Here is a 10,520-nt window from a genome sequence, read left to right as displayed (position 1 = left end):
AATGCAAATTAAAACAACTCTTAGGTACTACCTCACACTTATAAAATTGACTAATATGAAAGTAAAGGAAAAATAATAAATGTTGGAGGGAATGTGGCAAAATTGGGACACTAATGCATTGCTGGTGGAGGTGTGAATTGATTCAACCATTCTGAAGGGCAATTTGAAATTATATGTGTAAAATTTTAATTAATTATTGGATAATAATTCCAAGTACTATATTTTATAAGATTTATTAATAATAACTTGAATAGAAGAAATAAAAGAGCAAAAGTAAAAGTCTGAGTAAAGCCATGTCAGTAAAATTCTCCTGCCTGGCACTCACCCAACCTCCACAGTCACATTTCCAGGAAAAGAGCCAGGGCAAAGCTACACAAAAATTTTATCCTCAAAGTGTAAGGGCGTAACATGAGAAGGAAAGTGGGAAGCTGGGAACAAGAGTTTTGGGGAGAAAAATTCTAGTTATACATATCCAAAGAGCTATAAAAGAATGCATACCTTTTGATCCAGCAATATCACTACTTGGTCTATATCCTAAAGAGATTTTTCAAAATGGGAAAGAATGTGTATATACAAATATTTTATAACTACTCTTTTTGTGGTGGCAAAGAATTGAAAACTAAAGGGGTGTCCCTCAATTGGGGAATAACTGAACAAATTGTGGTATATGATAGTGATGGAATACTGTTATGCTATGAGGTATGGTGAACAGGATGATTTCATAAAGAACTAGAAAAACTTACATGAACTGATGCAGACTAGAATAAGCAGAACCAGAGAACATTATATATACAGTAACTGAAATGTTGTGTAACAATCAAATGTGATAAACTTTGCTTCTAACAGCAATACAATGAACAAGGACAATTCTGAGGGGCTTATGAAAAAGAATGCTATCCACCTCCAGAAAAAAACTGTTGGAGTAGAAATGCAGATGAAAACATCATTTATTACTTGGTTATTTGGGGTTTTGGTTTTATGAGATTATTCATGTACAAAAATGAATAATATGTTTTGTGTGATAATATATGTATAACCCAGATGGAATTGCTTGTCAATTCCGGGAATGGAGAAGAAGACAAAATGAATAATAAAACTTTGGAAAACTTTAAAGACAAAACTAAAAAGGAAAAAATAAAAACAAAATAGAAGGTTTGGGTTTAAAACAAAACAAAACAAAAAGCTTAAGTTATAGGAGATAGAAACCTTTATCCTTAATATGGCTTCATAGTTTGCCCTCTATTTTATAAGGAACTGTGGTCCACAGTGTTCCGTTCAAAATTTCTAGTTTTATAAATTAACTTTATTGTAATTTCACTGATATGTCAATAAATCTTTAAATTGATAGAAATAGGAGGTTTCTCTCTCTGACCTCAAATTATTGAGGAACAACTTTATTTTTGGTGATAGACCTTCCCCAACAGCAGGAGAGGAAGTTAAAAAAAGGAGAAATCATATTCAGAATTCAAACATGAATGATATGGAATAATCAGTTTTATTCTTACACAAAAAGGGAATACTGAGCAATAAAGATTATTTTCTGTTGAGAGCCTACTATTCATGCCTCATTAGACATTTGAAACAAGATTGTTCTTTAGCTACTTTACATTTTAACTACACCAAGTATAGTTTGATCATTGCCAAGTGGTCTTCTTTTCTTGCAGCTCTGTGGTAACTCTTTTCTCTCTTGGCCAGTATGCTGCTATCGATGTGATGACTGAAATGCCAGTACTCAAGCTCAAGTACCTAGGTACTACATTTGATCTTAGCCAAAAGGCTGAGAAGTGATAGTACCTAGTAAGAAAAGGAAAGTCACTGGCTGCCTTTTTTAAAAAATTAAAAATATTTGTTACATAAAATATCCAAGTAACTATTTCTCCTTCTTTCCCTCCCGCACTAGAGAAAGCATCATTTGTCAAAAAAGATATATATATATAAAATTGTGTCTTGCTTATTTCTATCTGTTATTTCTCTGGAGGTGCTGCCTTTTGAGATTTCATGTAGCACTACAATACAAACAGGAAGTGGCTGCGTATGGTTATGGGACTGGAATTAGGGGAATTAGGGAGTGGGGAGAGCATCCCCTCATTGGCCATCTAGACCTCTGAGAATAATTCTTACAACTAAAAGCCAATAAGAAGGAGAGGCATGAGAGGGAAAGAGTGCCTCTAATATATTAATTGGGTTCTATGTCAGCATCCAATTAAAGATGTCATCAAAGCTGATAGGAGTCAGAGTATTTGTTCTGAAGTGAGAGGGAAGGACCTTTCCATTACAAAACCTCAAGGAGTAATACACTGTAAACAAGGCTATAACACTTCAGTGTGTTTTTATACACTTAATATGAGGATAAAAACTGAAACTATGGTTAAAAAACAACACCACAATATAACTTTTCTTTTATTCTCTAGTCTCTAGCTATGGGTCCTTTCTTTTGATCTGACTCAAGTAATGCTTCTGGCAAGTTGTTATATTGAATGTTGACCTTATAAACTCTATCTAAGTTCACATACTTTCATGTTTCCACATTAATAAAGACTAATAATAACCTATATATGATGTCATAGTGATGACTCAAGAGTTTGAAGCCTTCTCAATAACCTGCTCACTTCTCTATTTATGAGAACTTATTTAAAATTCCTTCATGGGAAACCTACCTATAGTGAATGAAATTCAGACAATGACCTACACATGCCTTTTTTTGAGAGTAAAAGGTAAATAAAGAGAAAAGAGATTAAAAAAATTAAAGGAAGGGAATCATAAAAAGTTAGTAATAAAGTCCTATTCTGAAGTCACCCAAAAGTTCTCAAAGGTTATAATATAAACCCTGGTAGATTCTACTATACATGAAAACTTTCAGCTACAACACTGAGAACTGATTGTGATTGCTTTCTAAGAGCCACCCTAGTGTATTAGGCTAGTTACTTGGCAATGAATTCTTAGGCCATACCTATTTTGGAAACGAAGAAAAATGTAAAATCTCTAAATCCTTTGTGGCCTCCTTCCACTTTTATAGAGGTGGTTAGTATAAAAGGAACAAAAAGGGGGTAAAGAAAAAAAGAGGATTCTAGGAATCACAAATTTTAGACTATCTAAAAATATTAACTATTCATACTCTAAATGTATGATCCTTATTCAGTTATGTCCTCAACCAGTTGCTAATAAGAAATGAAAAAACTGACAATGGTGGAAGAAATGATTCAGTTCTATTTTGTTAACTAAGCATTTATTAAAGCACTATGGGAAAGAGATTATGCTAGATGCTAATAATATAAAGAAAAAATTTTATGAACAAAACAGGCTTGAATCTATATTATACATTAGGCACTTATATTAGGTTGTGTTTATCTTGTTTCCTAACTTGGGAGGAATCAGATGTGTTTATTATTGGTATTATATAAATATTTATATTTAATCAGATAAATAAAAGTTGAGGAAAATAAGAGTGCTAACAACTGGGGAGAGATATCACTTTTGTTGTTTTCATCATAAATTATAATAATTTATTATCTATAGCACCTTTCAGCAAAATGTAGCTTATCTTTAAATACATTTTTTGCTGTGATTTTGTCTGAGATAATGATTAGACCTGTTTTTTATTTTTTAATTTCAGTTGAAGTACAGCTGATTTTGTTCCAGTCAATTATTTTGACTATGGGAATCTTAAAGTTTCAAGTCCATTCCCTGTAAACAAAATACTAATGTATTGATTCTGCTTTCTAACCCATTCTGTTGTCTTCTTTTTACGGGTGATTAATTCCATTGACATTGTCAACCATTAAAAGACCATCCCTTCAATATAGAATGTATTATTAGAATTTGCTCCCCAGAACTCTAAATCCCAGCTTCCCATGTTCCCTCTCATGTTATGTGCTAATGTAGGGAGGATATAATTTTGTGTAGCTCTACTCCGCTTGCTCTTTTCCCCTGATTGAGGTTTATGGAGGTAGGGTGAAGTGAGAGGCAGGAGAGTTTTACTCAGGTTTTACTTCTATTTCTTTTTTCTTCTACATCAAATGATTATTAATAAATCTTATAAAATATAATACTTGGAGTTATTGCATTTTAATTTAAATATTACATTATGGCAACCAGAAGTTTGGAGTTTAGAACCCTAGCTCCACTTTAAGTTGTAGAGCACTTTTTAAAGACAGAATAGTTTAAAAATAACAATTTAATAATCTAAAAATAGTTGAAAAAGCCTCTGCCACCCTCGCTGCTCCTCCCACAGCTCCTGCTCCTGCCAAGCCTGCCACCACCTGCCTTGCTGCTTCTCTTGAGCACACTGATTGGGGGTCCTTGCAAGCCACTTTCTATGTGGCTGGTAAAGTATAAATTGCTCCCCCACCAACTGCGTCTCAAACCTGCTCTAGTGGCTTTTCAGCAGGAGAACACAGTATGGATCAGCCTTTCCATGCTATCTACCCCAACCCCAACCTAGCTAACCCAAGGGGACTTCCATGCTCCTTACTATGGGGATGGGGACTGAGGTGTCATGTGGCCACTGGTTTTTACCACTGGGAGGGGGGGGGGAGAGGAAGAAAGGTTACTCTTCCAAACCTCTTAACTTTACTCCTAGCCAGTGAATAATAGGCTAGTGCCACCTACAGACAGGAAGTACATTTGTAACCAATTTAATAAGTAAAATTGCAAGTATGGCCCAGTTTCCTGCCTATTTCAAACAGCTCCTGTTTCTGGAGTGCATTACCATAGTTTTAGGATGTCTTTTCTTCCTACCATTCCTGGATGCCCTTGTCCTTGCTGTTAGCTTGAGTAATCTCAAGATTCAGAGGGGAGATTCATCTCCCTCCACCCCCTTGCCATTTTAGCCTGCACAGCCTCTGCAACACATCCAATATGGGGTTCATCCATACTATGCTTAGTGTGGGTATGGAGAACCCCAGAAGTGTGACAAAAGGAATATAGATGAATGACGATATTTGGGAGGGGAAGGAACCTTAAAGAGTTTTGAGGTGAATTTTTAAGCCTTTTCAGACTCCATTGTTTTATTGGTGTTAACGGTTTCAGTTCGTTCCCTTCCAAATAGTGAAGAAGTCTCTGTAACACAGTTATCAGAATTGGAGAAAAGGAATCTTGAATTAATTGCTCACATCCTGTCATATATATTGTATTTGCTGATTATTTGCTTTAAGATTTAATTTTTTTAAGTTCACATATTGATCTAATCTATATTATTCTGTTACACTATGTCATTTTCAGCCACTGTGTTTTGACCATTAGTTATACATGCTGCTACATTGTCTTTATTTGTACCTTCCCCTATGACTGGACTGGAGAAAATACCATTATAAAAGTCCTTAAACAACTTGGACAAACCCTTTTCCATGGCAAAACCATAGGTCCTTATGGATGTTGGGTTTGTCATCAGTTCCACTGAGGTCACATGTTGCCTTAATAACCTTTTGCACCTTTTTGCCTTTGTTAATTTTCACATAGATGATAATGGATGAGCTCCATCAAACTGGTTACAGCCTATATGCAACCTTTGGAGAATTTAATGACCTAAAATTTTTCTTCTTTTTTTTTTTTTTTTTAAACCCTTACCTTCCGTCTTGGAGTCAATACTGTGTATTGGCTCCAAGGCAGAAGAGTGGTAAGGGTGGGCAATGGGGGTCAAGTGACTTGCCCAGGGTCACACGGCTGGGAAGTGTCTGAGGCCTGATTTGAACCTAGGACCTCCCGTCTCTAGGCCTGGCTCTCAATCCACTGAGCTACCCAGCTGCCCCCTGACCTAAAATTTTAAATTGATTTTAAGGGGTTCTTTGGAAGTGATTTTCAGGTGCCACTACCTCTGACTGATTATTTGCCTACCTTTGAGTTGTTTGTAACAAGAGGTAAAGGTCTATTTAGTAACTGAAGTGAAGTGTTATATCACTATTGAATTCCCCACCTCCATATTTATAAAAGTGTAATGGATGTGACATGTCTTTTATGGCTGTTACGATCCTGATTAAATTAAAAACATTATTTATTAAAAGGGAAAGTGATAGACATGCATGTTGGAGGACATGAAACAACCTGAGAAGAGTTTAGATAATTTGTGCCTGTAGACTGCAAGGAATAGTTTTGGGAGGTGTCAAGGTCAGTCACTTCTAAGGACACATAGGAAACAGAAGCAAAATGTTTCAAGATGTTTGGTAGCAAAGGCTGACCATAAGGCTGACTTAGGCTGCTTCAGATAGAATTTATGATGGAGAGCTCAGCAAAGTCAGCCAGCTAAGAACATGAAGGCATGTAGGAGTGAGCAAGACTTCTGGCTCACTGCAGGCTCCTGATTGGCTCTTTACTGTAAACAGGCTTATTCTGTATCCAGGGCATCTGTATAGATATGATAGCTCTAGAAAACAGACATACTGGTTTCAGGAATATTTTGACAACAGTTATGATTGTCAATTGCATATTTTCCTCCAAACTATTCTCTTGTACTTTTTCTTTTCTTTATTTTGCTTCCAATTCTTTTTTATAATGAAGAAGAGGGAGGTGGGAAAGCGGTATGCTTAGCAACAGTTTTCAGTGCTTGATGTACTTTGCTTCTGTTGTCCTGATTCTCCTTTTCCCTTCAAGTATACCCCAGTCACAGGTTCTTGCTTTTCTTCATTTCCTTTTATATCTTTTTAGGATATACACTCTGAGTTTAGAGTTTTTTTGCTTATAACTAATACCTCTCTGAATCTACCATCCCTCTTGTTTCCTCTCCTTCCTTTGCTCCCCCATATTTCTCTTTTGATTTGAATGGATAAATTCACCTAAAGTTTTATTCGTGTATATGGATAGGGAATGTATATAAAAGAGGAGGGGAAGAGGACAAGACAGGACCGAATGGGGTCCAACCCTCATCATGGCCATCCGCAAGAAAAGCACCAAGAACCCTCCTGTCCTGAGCTATGAATTCATCCTGCAGAATCACACTGGCATTGTCTCCTGCATGGCCATGGTCTTCCTGGTGGGGCTTATATTCGAGATTATAACAAAAGCAGCAGTTATTTTTCTAACTCTTCAATATGTTACCATTCTGGCCACAGAAGAGTGTGCAACCAAAATGGCCCCTTTCTATTATTATGGCATCAAAGATTTGGCCACAGTTTTCTTCTATATGCTGGGAGCAATAATTATTCATACCACGATTCAGGAATACATGTTAGATAAAATTAATAGGCATATGCATTTCTCCAAAACAAAACATTGCAAGTTTAATGAATCTGATCAATTTAGCACATTCTGCCTTTTTTCTTTTATTTGGAGTACATACAAGCATTCTGACGTCTGAGAACTTTATCTCAGATCCAGCTATCCTGTAGAAGTACTACCCCCTTAATCTGATGACATTTCAAATGAAGTTTTTCTACATATCACAACCAGCTTACTGATTTCATGCTTTTCCTGAGCTCTACTCCCAGAAAAATCAAAAAAGAAGATATTGCGAGACAGCTTGTCTACATTGGACTTTACCTCTTTCACATTGGTGGAGTTTATCTTTTGAACTTAAACCATCTGGGACTTATTCTCTTGGTGCTGTATTACTTTGTTGAGTTTCTGTTCCATTATTTCATAATGATGAAAAATATCAGAAGGGATTTTCTTTGTGGGCAGTTCTACTTGTTTTGGGAAGACTTCTGACTTTGATTCTCTCTGGGTTAATTATTGGTTTTGACCTAGCAAGAGCAGAAAATCAGAAGCTGGATTTCAATACTGGAAATTTCAATGTGTTACCTGTCAGAATTGCTGTTCTTGCATATTTTTGCATCATTCAGGCATTTATAATGTGGAAGTTCATTAATTTCCAGCTTCAAAGGTGGCAGGAACATTCTTCTTCTTAGCCTCAGACTGTGAAAAACAAATCTACAGTAACTAAAGGCAGGGAGTGGACTCGCCACATAACAGGAACGAGAAATCTTCACAACTGAATTTTATCAAATGAAATGACTAATGTCCCCAAAGAATTCTGCTTTTTACTATAAGGAGTTCTTCAGCACTAGACAACATTCAGATCCTAAAAATACAGTTTCTGCTCTTTGAAAACGAATGAATGAATGAATGAATGAATGAATGAATGAATGAAATCACTCCCAGGTTCTGTCTTACTTAACTTCCTCTATGCCCACTAATGACATTAGATTTCATGAGATTACACTTCTATTATCCCATCCATTCAAAAGTAAACATTTCATATAGTCTTTACTAATTGCTCACTTCCATTTACTTTTTTATGTATTTTTTGACTCATGTTTGTGTTACAGTGCATCTATTTAGCACATTTTTTTCTTTTTTTGGAATGCTTTAAAGTCTTCTATTTCTATAAAAGTCTATTTTTTGTCAGTAGAATTATACTCCATTTTGCTGGGTAACATATTCATGTTTGTAAGCTTCTATCTTTTTTCTTATGAAATATCAAACTATATACTCTCCATTCCTTTTTAGTGATAGAATCTAAGTCTTATGTGATTCCTTAGTACTGTGAAAGGGAATTTTTATTCTCTTTGTCTATTTTAAGTTAATCAATCTAGAACTTAAAGTACCCCTACTTAACACTAAGTTACTAACAAAGAAAGTTCACCCACAGTGAACTACAGTACTTAACTCTTTCATTCTGGCTGCTGATAGTACTACTTTTGTTTGTTTGGCATGAAAACTCTGATCTTTGGTTATGATATCACTGTGAGTTTTAATTTCAGGATATCTTTTAGACGATCAATGGGTTGTTTCTATTTCATTTTGTCTGATTATTTTAATAAGTCCAGATAGTTTTCTTTTGAGATTTCTTAAAACATAATATCAATTCTTTTTGTTGTTATTTATGGTTTTTAGGTAGTTCAATGATTCTTTTTTAAAATAATGTTTTATTTTTCCAATTACATGTAAAAATAACTTTAACATTAATTTTTTTAAAATTGAGCTCTAAATCTTTTTCTTTCTTTCCTCCTTATTTCCCTCATTGAGAAGGCATACAAATTTGTTATAGGTTGCATATGTATAGTAATGCAAAACATATTTCCGCATTACTCATGTTGCAAAAGAAAACACAAACCAAATAAACTCAAACGAACCACAAGAAAAATAAAATTTCAAAAAGCATTGATCTAACTTCAGATTCCATTAGCTCTTTCTCTGAGGTAGATAGCATTTTTTTTCATGATAAGTCCTTTGGAATTATCTTAGATGATTGTATTAGTAAGAATAGCTGTCCTTCACAGTTGATCCTCATATAACATTACTATTTACTATATATAATATTCCTTTGGTCCTGCTCATTTCATTTGGATCAGTTCTTGTCAGTTTCTCTAGGTTTTTCTGAAAGCATACTAATTCTCACTGCTTGTAACACAATAGTATGCCATTTCAATCATATACCACAATTTGTTTAACCATTCCACAATTGATGGACATCCCTTTGGAATCCTCAGTTATACCTAGAATCCCCATTCTTTGCCATCAAAAAAAGAGCTGCTATAAATATTTTTGTACAAATAGGTTTGTCTCATTTTTTATTTTTCTGGGAGATAGACTTACTAGTGATATGGCTAGGTCAAAGGATTTGCAGTTTTATAGCCCTTTGGGCTATAAATTGGTTTCCAAAACATTTGGATCAGTTCACAGCTCCACCCACAGAGCATTTCCCCCACATCTCCTTCAACTTTCACTATTTTCCATTTCTGTCATATTAGCCATTGTGATAAGTGTGAGGTCATACTTCAGAATTGTTTAAATTTTCATTTCTCTAATCAATAATGATGTAGAACATTTCTTCATATGACTATGGATAGCTTTGATTTCTTCATCTGAAAACTGCCTGCTCATATCCTTTGAGCATTTATTAAATGAGGACTGATTTGTAATCTTATAAATTTGACTAATTTCTGTATTTACTTGAAAAATGCAGCCTTTATCAGAGAAACTTGCTGTAAAAATTTACCCCAGCTTTCTGCTTTCCTTATAATCTTGTTTGCATTGATTTTGCCATACAAGTGCTTTTTAATTTAATGCAATCAAAATCATCAACTTTATAACTCATGATGCTCTTTATGTCTTGTTTGTCTTAAATATTTCCCTTATTCATAGATTTGACAGATATGCTTCCCTAATTTGCTTATAGTTTTAGCCTTTCTGCCTAAATCAAGTGCCTATTTTGCCCTTATCTTTGTATGTGGGGGGAGATGTTGGGTTTGACTTGGTTTCTGCCAAAGTGCTTTCCAGTTTTCCAAGCAGATTTTTGTCAAATAGTGAGTTCTTGCCACTTTCCTTTACATTTTTCATTGAATCTCTTGTTATTCTTGACCTTTTTTCTTCCAGTGAATTTATTTTTTAGGTCTCTACAATTATTTTTTTGGTATTTTGATTGGTATGGTATTGAATAAATAAAAATAAATTAATTTAGGTAACCTACCCATGCACAATTAACATTTTTCAGTTGTTTAGATATTACTTTATTTGCATGAAAAGAGCTTTGTAATTGTGTTCATATAGTTCCTGAGTTTGTTTTAGTAGGTAGATTCCCACTTATT

The 10,520-nt window shown here is 34.7% G+C and overlaps 1 pseudogene; it reads left to right on the top strand.

Annotated features, from left to right (window-relative positions):
- The first annotated feature begins 6,859 nt into the window (after positions 1 to 6,859).
- LOC123241650 lies at positions 6,860 to 7,925 on the top strand (annotated as a pseudogene).
- Positions 7,926 to 10,520: the final 2,595 nt, after the last annotated feature.

The sequence above is a fragment of the Gracilinanus agilis genome, chromosome 3 (assembly GCF_016433145.1).
Source record: "Gracilinanus agilis isolate LMUSP501 chromosome 3, AgileGrace, whole genome shotgun sequence".
Lineage (NCBI taxonomy): Eukaryota > Metazoa > Chordata > Mammalia > Didelphimorphia > Didelphidae > Gracilinanus > Gracilinanus agilis.
The sequence above is the reverse complement of the archived record's forward strand: the minus strand, read 5'-3'. Positions and strand labels throughout refer to the sequence as shown.